We start from the raw sequence: 16443 nt of genomic DNA on the forward strand, positions 1-16443 counted from the left end.
AATCAATAACCTATAATGATACCTGCCGAATAATCACTTCAAATGCAACATGTGTGGCAGATCCTTCTTCTCGCATTTGGGCTCTTCAGCCTTCAGTAAAAACACCAAATGAAGCTATAACATGGATTTGGTTTGTAATGTGTAAATAATCTTTCATAGATGGAAGGATACTGACATCCTTGCAGAAGTAAAGGACAAAGTTAATATTGCAATAAAGGAGTCAGGACTGGAAATATTGAGCAGTATAAAATTAAATAGAAAAGATACTTTGAACGTATTATGATCCTGAATGTCACTACTTGCTTGCCGTGCCATCTGCTACCTCTGCCCATATATGGCAGGGGTAAGATTTGCTTTAGATAGATCACTACTATAAATCCACCAGGCGTATTTTCCTGATAAATTCTGAATTCAAGGCAACAACTTGCAAACATACTTAGTTTTGGGTCAGCAGAATCAACATAACCACCGCACAGCGAAATAAAAACAACCTGAGAATGTTACATTCCTCCAAACAGCCTGCTATTTCTAATAAGCCTTAGCTATGCAATAAACATCCAAGACATTTTAAGGGTCTGGCACCTCACTCTTTAGAAAATATGCTTCACCCATTAAGAAATTCATCAGAGTAACATTCATTTTGGCAGTAGCAGAAAATGAGACAATTTACTATTTTAACAAGCAATATACTTTGTGCTGTGGTAAACCTGTGGAATGATGTAATTCCTAATCTAATGTAATCTAGTTTGATGATATTTATAATGATTCAAGGGTGCCTGGGAATATGGTAATAATACATTCACCAATATTTAAAGTAATGCTTTAGTTAAAGGCTGTAGCAAGTAAGATACCTGCTCCCAGTGGGCAAAAAAATATTCTGAGAATGTTATCTGAGGGTTTCTGATATGTCTCAAATCTATGATGAAGGGCTATTATTGTCGTTGTCATCCCCCAACTTGGCAGATGTGAGTGTTAACACTCTAAATCTTCTGACTTCCAAGTCATGCTGTATCATTTATCAATATTCTTTAACTATTTAGTGAAAAATCCTCCATAAAAGCACAAACTTTTATCTAGTTAATATGTTTACAATGCTTTATAACTGTTCTGTGAAGACTTTTTTCACCTCTCCCTTACACTTCTCACTCTTAAAATATCCGTTATTAAAGGTTTATTGATGAAAGGATGTCTCATTTCTCTATTTTTAAGTTTAGTTGAGCTCACAATTCAAACTGTTTTAGACACGAGTGTGGTTTGATCACAGTGTCTAATGGTACTTGTATAATAAGGATCTTTATCATCAACCCTTATCTGTTGGATGCCTAACTGTCTTTGGTTCTGGTTTTCTCCTGTAGTTAGTATCTAATTTTGACACTGAGTTGTGGCCCTGTATGTCTCTTTTCAGACCTTCTTTTGTATAAAAAAATTGTTGATATCATATTTATTTTTTCTGTGTTGAGTTCAAATCTTAGCTTAATGAATTCTATGTGTATACCATCTCTATTTCATCTCCCAGATATAATCTAACTCCAAAGTGAACTTCTTTGGTTGTCTGTGCCAACTGCGAGAGGTTCTTTAATGGTTAACTACTGTACCACATGAATCCATATATCTAAAAAGTGTTTCTAACATTTGTAGGCATCCAACTAGCTACACTTGTTTCTCAATATTTCTAACCAGATATCATTACAGCAGGAGCTTGGAAAATACCGGCATCGAGCAGTGTGCCAATTTCAAGATGCTGATTCCACAGTTAGCAGTTATCCCCAAGCTGCGAGGAAGGAAGGATAGGAAACCTGCTCTTCTCAGAAATGAGAACAGGCAAAACTGCTGAAAGTATCAAACATAGTGATCAGAGATAATGGGAACTGCAGATGCTGGAGAATCTGAGATAACAAAGTGTGGAGCTGGGTCTAGGCCTGAAACCTCAGCTTTTGTGCTCCTAAGATGCTGCTTGGCCTGCTGTGTTCATCCAACTCCACACTTTATATAACCACATGCATCAGAAGATGTAAGCAGGTGTATACAGAGCAGAAAGCCAATCATGACTGCCCCACGACATCACTCCAACCCTACAAGCATTTTATTGGGGTGTAAATGATGCAGTAGCCAGAAAAACTCATCCCACGATAGAATAAATGAAGTAAAATAATGGGATGTAGAATTAGATTAGATAATCTTTCAAAAGTGTCAGTATAGTTATACAGGCTGAATGGCCTCATTCTGTTTTCAAGATTAAATTATAAAACCATATCTGGATTTTAATAAATCCATTAAAAGAAAATTTACAATTCAAAGAAGGAATGCAATGATCTTCTATTGTACCTCCATTTATTGTGTGCTTTGAATTATTTAACCATATGTCAGTGTGGTGAAGATCAAAAGCATAAGGTCATAGGAAACGAGCAGTAGGAGAAGACCTTCCCCTCTCACAGCTACTCTTCCGTTCAATAAGATCACAGATGATCTCATTATGGTCGTAACTTCCCTTTACTGACTGCCATCCTTTTGCCCCTGCCCCATAGTCTTTGACTCCCTTGTCAATCTGCAGCTCAGATCTGAATGCATTCAAACACCTATTTTCAGTGCTCCTAATGATAAGAATTCCACAGACTGATGACTCACAGAGAAACAAATCCTCCACATTTCCACCGTAAATGAGATGACGCATATTTAAACTGACAAATGTCCTTGAATATTCATGTCCCAGCCTTGGTCACCATGCAATCTTGCCTCTGTAACGGCTATCATACCCATGTGTGTGGGTGCTGTGAATTCCATTTTGTTATAGAACCCACTTGCATTCAGTTATAAAGGGCTGAATCTTCTGTTACTTTGGCCAAGACAGAACTCTGTTGACTTTTAGTTTTGAAGGGATACCAACCACAAGGTCTCGCGAATTCTCTCACTGTACCTTATCAAACTCACCACAAAATGTCCTGTGAGATGGTGGTAGAGTAGGACACTCCACTCGGAGCTCCTCTGCTCCACCTATTCTTTTTCTTTTTCTTTTTGTACCCATCTCTGTTTGGGAGTTCTGACGCAGTGCAACTTACCTTGGTGCAGCCAAAGGCCAGTGTAGAGCAGATTGGAGGCTTGGAGCAGAGCAGGACAGTTGTTGGACTGAGTCCCAGTGTGACCAGTCAGACCACATGCTGAGCTGCTGCTATTTGAAATTCTTTACCAGACTGCAACATCAATCCTTTAACTATGTTATAGCTATCTTATTGCTAACTTTTTTAAAAAAGGTGCCAAGTATGATGGCTCAGTTGTTAGCACTGCTGCCTCATAGCACCAGGGACCTGGGCTCGATTCCACCCTCAGGCAACTGTCTGTATGGAGTTTGCATGTTTTCCCAGTGCCTTCATGGGCTTCCTCCAGGTGCTCCAGTTTCCTCCCACTGTCCAAAGGTGTGTATGCTAGGTGGATTGCCCATGCTAAATTACCCATGGTGTTCAGGGATGTGTAGCTGAGGTGGGTTATAGTGGGGTGGGTCTAGGTGGGATGCTCTGAGGGTCAGTGTGGATTTGTTGGGCCTGTTTCCACACAGTAGGGATTCTATGAGAAAATACCATTACTTTTCCTGTCATTCCTTTTTTATCCAAAATTTCTACCTAGGTACTTGTATCCAGGTGATGGCATTAGAAGGCAGCCATTGTAAAAACTTCACTGTACTCCTGTATTACTATACTGGAGTACACATGACAGTAAAGAATATTCTGTTCTATTCTGTTTTCTATCCATACCTTCAACATACTATACATCTGATTCTGGCCATAAATTACTATGTACCATTCATATAAAAACTCCCTACTCAGCAATATCCTGGAATTCACAGGATCTTTTGCACCCTGGCATCTTTAGAAGCCCATATGCACCCTTTCAATGACCTCTCAGTCCCACCTTATTCTCAGCTCTCAACAGGGTATGTTCCTTGTGTGCTTGGACCATGGAAGGTCTTGTTTGAGTTGAAGAACCAACACACATTATGGCTATCAGCAAGTTATTATATTTCCTGTATTCTTTCCACCAACAACTTGTACTTTCAATCACATTTAAGTATTGGTAATGTTACCAGTTCCGAAATGCAATGTAATAGCTCCTGGATCATTCTTTTGACATTTCCTGGTAGAGAAACCCAAAAATCTCCTTGCAGCTGCTGATTTTGATGGTTTTTAAGGGCAAACCAAATTTTCTGGATATTCTGTTTCTCATCACCAAGTCATTCCTGAGCCACTGACTGAGTAGGTGTCTCTTACCCAAGTCTTTGAGTGTGTTGACATTGTCTTTCTTGCAGTAGGCCTTCATCTATTGGTGCCATTTTACAACCAAGCTGATGGAAACAGTTGACCAGATGATCACCAGCCTCTTTCACAAAGTAGATGATGCAATCCCTCACTGAGTCAATGACATGGCCAAACTGCTGCTAACATAAGAATGTTGCTGTTACGATTGTCAGAGATACAAATACAAGGCTGATGACAATGACATCCCTTTCTGCTCCCTTCAAACAAATGGCTTCCTGCACTGATATCATGGCCATTTAGTTTATTCATCCTGCAGCTTCAGCTCTCAAATCACAATAACTGCAAAAACCTTAAGCCTGTTGGGCAAGTACAAGTGTTCCCTCATTTCTACCTTCTCAATCTCCAAGCCTGCCTCACGTACAATCAGGCCTACAGGTCTCTGACCACAGAACAAATCTAGTCTAGCCTAAGCTTCTTGGAACAAGTATTAAGGTAAATTGCCCTGCACCCTGATGCATTACATTGCACTACACTTATCCCCTAACTCATGGCCTTGAGTCATTTTTCCTGTAACTGCAGCTGTTGCTATGGGTCACAATGGTATCCACAAGCTCCACATCACCTGCTATACCATCCTTATTCCGTTTGAGTTAACTAATTAGGTTCCAAATGATTTTAGTTTCCCATTCCTACGTTTAATCTTGCATAGGGGGTTTTCCCATACTGAAGGAAAAGGTAATTCCATCCATTAAGATTTCCTCGACAGAATTGACTTTCACCAAGTGACAGATTTTATCAACCTCCCTTATGAAATAGCTTTCTTCCTTTTCCCGTCTTCCTCCCCATGCCCTGTCTCTCCTCCTGGCATTTATATTAATTCAAGTTCCAGAGTGAAAAATGAATGTTTTGAGGCAGGGACAGCAAATTAAAAAAAACCATGAGTAACTTATATAAATATTATAAATTCATGATGAAACAGAAGCAATTAAGTATGAATTTAAAAGAATCAAAGATTCTAAAGAAAAGCCAGAACTCACATTTGGGTTATTAGTTTATCCGTTAGCAATAACAACAGAGGTATACCAGTCTATTTTGGTCTTAATTGTTCCTCAATATCCTATTCAGGTCTGTTAACCACAGCTGCAACTGTTTTGATCCAATTTCTTTGAGAGGGACTTGGCAATAATCCAACCTGTGTTTCTTCCATTGATTATGATCATTTGATTAGCTGAATGCAATACTTTGTAATTCCATGAATATAAATGGTGCAGTTCATCTTCTTACCCATAATAATGCCCACAGCTCATAGTATTCCTCTGTAATAAGCAGTGAACTAAGGTTAGTGATTATCGCAGTTCAAACTGTGTGACACAATACTATTTCAGTTCAAGTCACATGACACGATTGCCCTGGTGTGCCATTCATCATTCCCTGCCAGCTCCATTGCCAGCTAAGGAAAAGCCTGCTGAAAACAGAACAAAACTGGCACCACTGAGTCTCTGCAGCATATAATTTGCAGGCATACAAGGCTGGAATGTGTTTCAAGGACATTTTGCATCAATTCATTCACACAGAGACAAATGGCTTCTGTTTTGTAACAGCATCGCTTCATAATACAAATTGAATCCCTTTAAGTGCCATATAGCACAATCCTACTTAGCTGTGAACTTAAGGTTAGATTAGATTCCCTACCGTGTGGAAACAGGCCCTTCGGCCCAACAAGTCCACACCGCCCCTTGAAGCACCCACCCAGACCCTACCCCTATAACCCACACACCCCTGAACACTACGGGCAATTTAGCAGGGCCAATCCACCCAGCCTGCACATCTTTGGACTGTGGGAGGAAACCGGAGCACCTGGAGGAAACCCACGCAGACACAGGGAGAATGTGCAAACTCCACACAGACAGTCGCCCGAGGCTGGAATTGAACCCAGGTCCCGGGTGCTGTGAGGCTGCAGTGCTAACCACTGAGCCACCGATTTATGAAATTAGAGTGCCGTTGTTGATTGCTTTCACACCAAGGTAAAGATGCTGCATGTGCACATGGAGTCGAAAGTGGTGACCTAAGCAGGGACAAAGTTAACCTCAGTCTCCTGACGGCAACAAAGCAAGAAACGTAAACATACTTCTGGTAGGTAGACTGAACTTACTCGGAAACATTTTACAATTCCAGGCCAGCACAAGCCCAAATATCACAAAAGTGCCCATAATGGACATGTTGCAAAATTATCTTTCAGTGCTTTTGACGTTATGAAAAAGTTATGAGAAAGTTTTGAGAAAACCTTGCCTACTTGACTTGATTGTTAAGTGTTAACCATGAGAGGTAAAAGCTCTCTTCCATCTGGAACAGTGAGCTCAGTTCAAAATGATCCACAACATTTAAACAAGGATTGCCTTACAGAGGGCTTGACTCTACAAATTCCAGTATAGATGCTTACAAGGACATTGCAGTAGAAACTGGAAGGGTAATGCTCACCTGAGGTCCATAAGATGGAAAAAGGAATAGATTTGAAACCCTAATTGATAACATGAATGCGAGGCTAAAAGTTTGAACAACAAGTGGTAAATTTGGCTAACGTAGTCGACGATGTCAAGATGAAATTGTTGCAAGTTTAATTTCAGATCTGTAATTTACCAAACAATGGACTATTTGAATCAAATCTCAAATAGTTTACAGGATTATGGAAACTTGAGCAAATCAAAGTATAAAGAATTATCAACTTGACCAAGATCAGACTGTTGAGAACTTGAGTATACTATATCACCAATAAATCAGGCATAATGAAGTACAGTCTTTATTTTACTTGGAGTCACCCAATCTGGAAGTGCAAGGTCCAATAGCACACAGTTCAAATTTTATCAATATTGTGACAGCCAATTTACCAATTCCATGATTTTACGCCTAGGACTTCCATGAAGTAAAATGAACTTTAAAAAGGAAAAGAATGACTTAAAACGGCCACAGCAATCAGTTGACCATCTAGATTCAGGACAATGCTATTACTGCTGCTGCATATGGAGATCAGTTAGCTCAGTTGGCTGGGTGGCTGGTTTGTGATGCAGAATGATGCCAACAACTTAAGTTTGATTCTTGTGTCAATGCCTGAGATGAGGTAGAGAACTTAGGGCCTTTATGGGAACCTCCCGGTAAGCCATTGCTTCTTGTCTCTCTCTGATGAGATGAGGATTATGGTGACTTAACTTTATCACTACTGAAGGTGAATAAGGTACGTTTATACTGCCATGTTACATGTTGTAATGCCATCTAACTATCTTTTTGGTGCCCTGCTTTTTAGTCTGTGATCTATGCTGCAATAAAATACTGGAATCTGGAATAAAATCAAAAATGCTCAAAGCATTCAGCAGATAGGGCAGTAAATGTGGAGAGACTAAAAGACTGACAATTGCAATTTGACCTTTCATCACATTTGTCATTGGTCAGAAATGGTTAAAGTGCTGTCACATCTGCTGAGTCTTCCATACAACTTCTGTCTTTTTTTTCAAATTTGTTAAAAATGTTGCCTGAATTTCTTTATCCTTGAATTAGTGGCCTGGAGTAGAATGTCAAGTTTTAGTCTTCAATATTCTGCCTGCAGTCATTGTTACAGTTTTAATTTATTACTCTCAAACATGGCCAGCAATATTGGTATTTTTTAAATAAACTTGTTCAGAGATGTTGCGTACCACTGGAACAGGTAGGACTTGAACCTCAGGCTCCTAGTCCACCAAGAGGAACACTGCTACTACACCACCAGAGCCCTTGGGCAGAAGTATTGTTATTGTGACACAAGAATCAAAGCTAAGTTGTTGGTGTCATTCTGCATCACAAACCAGCCACCCAGCCAACTGAGCTAACCGATCTCCATATGCAGCAGCAGTAATAGCATTGTCTAGAATATAGATGGTCAACTAATTAACAATGACTGCAGGCAGAATATTGAAGGCTACTGAGCCTTTCGGATCAGGAATTTCAGGTTTTCCTTGATAGGCCCCAATCAGAAGTCAATTATTGCCAACACCAGAGTTTGCAGGATTTTTAAGTCAGATTTTGCTTCCAAGCAGCAGTGGATAAAGACAATAAAATAAATCTAAAGACACTTAGAGCTACTGTGATTACATGTTAATTGCCCAAATTGTTTGAACAAGGCCATAGCTTTATTTACTCAGCAGGCCTGGCAGCATCTGTGGTGAGAAGCCAAAATTAATTTTTGAGTCCAGTAACTCATTTCTGCAGAGATAGCAAGAACTGCTAATGCTGGAGTCAGCGATAATACAGTGTGAAGCTGTAGGAACACAGAAGGCCAAGCAGCATCGGCAGAGCAGGAAAGTTGATATTCCAGGTCAGGGCCCTTCTTCAGAAATAGGGGAGGAGGGAGAGGAGCTCTGAGATAAGTAGAGAGGAGGGGTGGGGCTCCATCTTCTCTCCCACCTGTCTGCTCCTCCCACCTCACCGACCAATCCTCACCACTGCCTCACTGCACTCACCTATCACCTTCCCCAGCCCCACCCGTCTCCTCTATATTTATTCCAGAACTCATTTCTACAGTCCTGTTTTTAAGTTAGTCACCAGAGGGAGCCAGGAGCCTGAAAGTGAAAACGGGGCAAAACCATCACAAAATATGATGGCACAGAATTGGAGTTAGTTATTCAAAATCAGTTAGTCCTCAACACCTGTCCTACTACTGTCCTTCTAAAAAATTGTTCCTTCTTTTGTTTTTATGTGATTTTATTTTGAGAATTTTTGTTTACAATGCATCCGTCACCATTTTGGCTAATTCCAGATCACAACAATTCCACATGCTAACATAAAGCTCCCTTCTCTTCACTTTTGTTTACCTTTCTTTTGCAACCTCTCCTCATTTACTCTATCCATATTTTCATTTACTTTGAAGCATTCCCTAAAGTGGGAATGTCAATAAAACACATTTATAATCCAATGTGTTATTCTCACAGGGCTGCTAGTTGTCGACAGAACCAAATAATACCAATTCCACAGGAGCACTGTCCATGGACTGTTGACGGATTACATTCCAACATTAACAATGCTGCGACATCTGTCAGCACTCCTGCGGAAATGGTTTTCTGTTGAGCTATTTAGATTCAGTCTAATCTGATTTTCAAATTTATCCATTTGAAAATAAAAATAAGTAAGGCTATGATAATAAAACTGCAGATGCTGGAGATCTGAAACAAAAACTGAAATTGCTGGTGAAGCTCAGCAGGTATGGCAACTGGCTGTTAAGACTCATAGAATCCTTACTGTGTGGAAACAGGCCCTTTGGCCCAACAAGTCCACACCAACCATCACAGCGTCACCCCCCCAAAACCTATCCCCCTTGTAACCCACACATTCCTGAACACAACAGGCAATTTAGCATGGCCAATCCGCTCAGCCTACACATCTTTGGACTGTGGGAGGAAACCGGAGCACCTGGAGGAAACCCATGCAGACACAGGGAGAATGTGCAAACTCCAGACAGACAGTTGCCTGAGGGTGGAATTGAACCTGGGACCCTGGTGCCAAGAGGCAGCAGCGCTAACCACTGAGCCACCGTGCCACCGACTCCGCAATGCTAACTCTGCTTATTTAATGGTATTTATAAAATAATAAATTTGAAATCAGATTAGGCAATGAAGGTATGGATAGAGTAAATAAGGAAAAGCTTATTTAAAAGACACAGTAAACTGAAGTAAAAGGAAAAGAGCTTTATGTCTGCACATGGAATTGTTATAACCTGGAATAAACTGAAACGGTGGTGAAAGGACATCAATTGCTCCTGAAAGACACTCTTTGCGCTGCCCGAAGTCTGTTGGTTTTCCAGAGCAAGGGATTGAGTGTTGCATACCGGCAGATTCCAAGGTCCAGGATTACAGGCTGAGGGGCATAGTGAAGCTTGGGGCAGCTGCTGCGAAGACGCAGTGAGGAAACACCACAAGCTCTTTCTGCCAAAATACAATGGGGCTCCATTTCATTTATCGGACCTTCCTGGTGTCTCAAATATATGTAAATAGTATCTTGCATGAGTAAGAAATGCTTCGGTTTGTTTGTTGTAACTGGTGGGAAAGTCAAATTTCAATGTTTGTTTGTTCTCTTTAGGCAAAGACTATATAGAACCGAACGGCTTTAGTAATTATGTATGCACATAAAGACTTTTTTTATGAATAAAGTATATTTCTGAAATAAAAAGAATCTCAAAACAAAATTGCATAAAAATTTAAAAAGGAACCATTTGCAGGAGGATAGTTGAAGGACAGGGGAGGGAACTAACTGAAAACTCTAGTTCTGCACCAAAATATTTTGCCATGTCAGTGCTCTACATTTTCACATGCAGGCTCCCGACTCCCTCTGCTGGCTGACATACAAACTGTACCATGGCCTGAATCCACACCGCACCAGGTGACAGCCCAACAGGCTTCTTTAAAAACACAAGCTTTCGAAGCCTCACTCCTTCTTCAGGTGTGAGTGAGAGAGGTAGTATCAGACACAGAATTTATAAGTAAAAGATTAGAGGATCACACAACTAATGAGGATGCACTAAACAAACCTAAGATGCTGTAAAATCTTAATCAATTAGAAGGTTTTAATTGATTAATATGTACATTTAAATCCCCAAATTCCTTTTCATGTCTCCATCCTGAAAGAACTAAAGGCTTTTATCAGTGTAAAGAAGAGGTGACATTTTAGGTCAGACAATACATGTTTAAGTGTGCGGAGTATGTGTGTGTGTGTGTGTGTGGAGAGAGAGAGAGACAGCGAGGGGGAGAAAGTGTGTGTGAGGTGGGGAGAGACAGTGTGTGTGTGTGGGGGGTAAAAGTGTGTGTGTGTGGGGATGGGGGAGATAGAGTGTGTGTGGGTGCATGTGTGTGTGGTGTGTATGTGAGAGAGAGACAGAGGGGGGAGAGTGTGTGTGTGTGTGTGTTTGTGCGCGCGCACGCGCGTGCAGTGGGGGTCACCTGTAATACGACATTGACCCAAGATCCCGGTTGAGGCTGTCCTCATGGGTACCGAATTTGGGTCACAGTTTTTGCTCAGCAATTCTGCATTGTTGTGTATCCCAAAGTCCACCTTGGAGGATGTTGACCCAAAGATCTGAGGCCAAATATCCTTGACTGCTGAAGTGTTCCCCCACTGGGGACACCGCACAACAATCGCCAGACAGGGATGTTTCCTCTCAGTGGGGGAATACTTCAACGGTCAAGGACATTTGGCCTCAGATCTTTGGGTCAACATCCTCCAGTGCGGACTTTGGGATACACAACAACGCAGAGTTGCCGAGCAGAGGCTATTAACCAAGTTCCGTACCCATGAGGATAGCCTCAACCAGGATCTTGGGTTCATGTCATACTACAGGTGACCCCCCACCGCACTACACACACACACACACACACACACACACACACACACACACACACACACACACACACACACATGAATCTATGTGGTGAAAACGTATTTGCAGATACATTTTATTTTGTTCCAAAAGCACACAGTTTATAAATAGTCAGTCAATGTGGCATTTTCTAAATTCCTACTTTAGAAATAAAACCAGTCTGACTAAGACACAAACAGATTCCAAACAAGATCTCACACCTAACATGCATTGTCTGACCCAAAATGTCACCTCTTCTTTACGCTGATACAACCTTTTGTTCTCACAGGACCATTACCTGGTTTGTATAGTATATCCTTATCAATGGTGTGATCCTTTGATCTTTTACTTATAAATTCTGTGTCTGATACTAGCTCTCTCAGTAACACCTGACGAAGGGCTGAGGCTCAGAAAGCTTGTGTTTTCAAATAAGCCTGTTGGACTATAACCTGGTGCTGTGTAGTTTCAGATCTCATCCACCCCGGTCCAACACCAGCACCTCTACATCAAACTGTACATAGAAATGAATCAATAACATCAGAACAATCTGTTTGGCCTTCAAGAAGAGCTTTAGTTTTAAATACAAACGCTTAATATTGGCTTCAAAGATCAGATGTTGTGGATCACTAAATGCAACAATTAACTTACAGTCATTCTCCAAAGAGGACTTTAAAAAGTCAAATTGCCAGGAGGGCGGTTTATCAGTAAAGACAGCGGTATAATCATTTCCCAGGGGAAAATCATTCATTCTCAGTACAGAAGGGGTTGGTCTACTGTGATTCAGAGATGTGCGGCATATTGACAGATCACGTCCAAATGACAGTGAAAGCTGACACTAACGTTACAAACATGACAGTCGTCAATCTATCTTCTATTATTGCCTTAGAACTGCTTTCTTTGACAAAATGAGCATTATTCACTTCACCTTCATGTTGACTAATTTGCGCTCACTGCATAGATCTGAGGCCAAATGCCTCTGTTCTCTGAGCACTATTCATAGAGACACAGTCATATAGTACGGAAACAGACCACCCATTCCAACCAGTCCATCATCCCAAACTAAAGTAGTCCCAACTGCCTGTGCTTGGTCCATGTCACTGCAAAATTTGTTATTCATGTACTTATGTAAATGCCTTCTAAATGTTGTAACTATACCTGCATCCACCACGTTCTCTGGAAGTTCATTCCACAAATGAACCGTCTCTGTGTAAACAAACTTCCCCTTTTGTCTTTATAAAATCCTTTTCATCTCACCTCAAAAATATGTTCCTAAGTCTTGGAACTCCCCAACCTATGGAAACAACACCTGTCATTTACCTTATCTGTACCCCTCATGATTTTATAAAATTCTTTAAGGTCACCCTCAACTTCCTACACTCCACTCATAGAAGTTCCAGCCTATCCAGCCTCTCTTCATAACTCAAATCCTCCATTCCTGGCAACATCCTGGTAAATATTTTCTGAACCCTCTCCAGCTTAGTAACATCCTTCCTTTAACAGGGCAATCAGAACTGGACACTGTACTCCAGAAAAGGTCTCAGCAACATCTTGTACACCCTTAACATAATATTCGAACTCCAGTACTCAAAACTCTGAGCAAAGAAGGCAAGCATGCTAAATGTCTTCTTAAACACACAATCTATATGTGGCACAAACTTCAGAGAATTATGTACCCAAACCCCTACATCTTTTTGTTCTGTGACATTTCCCAAGGCCTTACTTTTAATCATATAAGTCCTGCACTTGTTTGTTTTACCAAAATGCCACATCTTACATTCTTCTAAATTAAACTCTACCTGCCAATCTCCACCCTATTGACCCAATTGATCAAGATATTTTTGCATCCTTAGATGACCTTCATCGTCCACTATACCACCAATTTCGACGTCATCTGCAAACTTGCTACCCTGCCTGCTATATTCTCATCTGAATCATTTATATAAATGACAAACAAAAGTGCACCTAGCATCGATCTTCAGCAAGTCAATACTGACTAAAACGGGACAGCTGTGAATATTGACCACAATACCTTGCCTTCTTTCCCCTTTCGCTGTTCTAAGTTAGGATTGCAAAGCTCTATAAGTACATCGACACGAAAAATTTGATGCAGATTCCTCATCGGAAGGCATGTCCTTTAAATTAACAGTTTACTGCTGATCCCTAATTGCTTCTTGGGGATGCCCTGCTGTTTGTGTCACTACAGCCTATGTTTTCCAAATGTTCCCACATTGCTGTTAGATTCAATACTTTCAAAGGGGAAACAGACCAATGTTTAAATAGGGGGAAAAATTATACAGCTATGAGGAAAGGGTAAGGGTGCAGAACTAGTTGATATCTGACAGCTGACACAGGTACAACGGACCAAACAACATCATCTTGCAACTCTTGGCCAAATTTGAATCTGCTTTCACCATGAATGAGCCTCCTGCCTAAAATACTACCTTTATGTCTGCATTTTAATGTATTCAACATCTACGTCTAATATTGTCACTTCAGAATCCAAGCACTGATGCTGCAAAATTAGCACTGAAACTCAAATCACTGTGATCTTGTCCTTTGGGATAAACTTAAGTTTGTTACCAGATGTCGAACAATTAAAGACAGTATCCATCATATACGGATGTATTTAAAAGCATTGAGGTGATAAGATGATGGTATCAGCACAGAAAGGTAGAAAGCTAACTCAGGGGCAAAGGATTAATGGATTACCTGAAGCAATTCCATCCCGTAACATGAGTTAGGAGGCTATTAAGATGAAGGTGTTAAGAAATAGGAATGATAAGGATGATGAATGCGATTGAAAGTTCTAACTTCTGGAAATAGTGGAGCAATTTCCCAAATGCTGCAGAAGCAGTCGGAAGAATGATTTTCTTTCTTGTTGTCTGTCTTTGAGAAGATAATACCCTCCCTTGAGGAAGGGTTTGCCCAAATTGACAACACGTTGAGGTATTTTTTCTGACTAATTCAGTTGATCTTAGACAATGTAGGATGATTTTGTGATGATGGCATCTGCTACACAGCTGTAAAGCATGTGGAACAATAAACACGGAAATTCAGAATGCTGTTCTTTCATAATTTCCTAAGCATTCCGTTTCAGGGTACTTCCACCACTTTCCATCAAAACAATCCAGATAGGGATTCATGAAAAAAACATGATTTTTGTTAAAGTTTACTTTAAAGGTGTCAAATTCACAGGAGAACATGCTGGCATTCAGTTTCAGATGGGGCATCCAGAACTGTCAGCACATCTAAAGAACAGTCGCACCAGACTCAAAATGTTAACTCTGTTTCTCTCTCCACAGATGTTGCCAAGCTGACTGTGTTTCTCAAGCATTCTTTGTGCTTGTTGGTTATCTGTGGGTTGGGCATTATTTCCCACCATGTTGTCCCATGAAGCAAATAGTTTCCTTGAAAAATCCAGATATGTTCTTTACTTTTAATATTTCAGCTTGTAAGCATTTTTGAAACTCCTTTGTGCCTTCCGGTCCTGTTCCTCAACCATCGCTCCCAAATATCAATATATTATACATGTGCCATATGTTACCTTTTCTCATTTATTTGTGGGGTGAGAGCATAGCTGGATAGATCAGCATTTATTTGCCATCTCTAATTTCCCAGGGAGTAGTTAAAAGTCAACAACATTGTGGGTCTGGAGTCACACGTGGGTCAGATCGGGTAAGGACAGCGGTTTCCTTCCCTAAAAGACATCAGTGAACCAGATGGCTTTTTCCTGACAATGACTTCATGGCTCTCATTAGACTTTTAATCACAGATGTTTTTTTTTTGGTTAATTGAATTTAAAGTCATCTGCTATACTGTGACTCAAACCCAGGTCACCAGCACATTACGAATGTCTCTGCATTAACATTCTTGTGATAATGCCACTAGGCTATTGCCTCTCCAACCATTTTAGCACTACAAAATACTGAACACAGTCTGTTAAAAGATCTCTGGGGCCGAGGCAATCCAGATGACACTCTGCTGAAGAAAATCTCCCAAGTGGAGTTATAATCAAAGTAAACAGTCTTAATTACTTATCTAATAGCACCTGCTAGAGCCCGCAGTTTAGCAAAACCTGTGCTTTTAGACAATTGGACAATTTCTTGTCGACTGCAGAAAGGTAGATTTCTCTCCCCACTACTTTGTTAATCAGCTCATACTCTGGTGGATTTATTGGGTTTGTGTACAGTAACTACATCTGACCACTATTCCGATGTATTGTCTCTATGGAACTGATGCAAGAGTGCAGAGTCTTCCTAGATATGTAGAGAGATAACAGCAGCTAATGAACTTAAAAGACTCTATACAGACAACAAATAAAACAAACGTCATCTACAAAATACCTTGCAAGAACTGTGACAAACACTACATTGGACAAACTGGCAGAAAGCTAGCCACCAGGATACATGAACATCAACTAGCCACAAAACGACATGACCCACTATCACTAGTATCCTTACATACAGATGAGGAAGGACACCACTTTGATTGGGACAACACATCCATCCTAGGACAAGCCAAACAGAGACACGCACGAGAATTCCTAGAAGCATGGCATTCCAACTGGAACTCCATCAACAAACACATTGATTTGGAGCCAATCTACCATCCCCTGAGAAAAAGAACTGGAAATGACATCACCAATGCAGGAAATGACATCACCAACCCAAGGAAACCTAACCAGATAAATAGAAAGCGGGACATAACACCAGTGCTTCGTCGGAGGCTCACTGATGATGTTACCTAGATTGGTGACGAAACGTCTGAAAACGAACCTTCCAGCTCTGCGAGCAAACTTACATCCAGAACCTCAACCTGAGCTAC

Source organism: Stegostoma tigrinum, chromosome 11 (assembly GCF_030684315.1).
Source record: "Stegostoma tigrinum isolate sSteTig4 chromosome 11, sSteTig4.hap1, whole genome shotgun sequence".
NCBI lineage: Eukaryota > Metazoa > Chordata > Chondrichthyes > Orectolobiformes > Stegostomatidae > Stegostoma > Stegostoma tigrinum.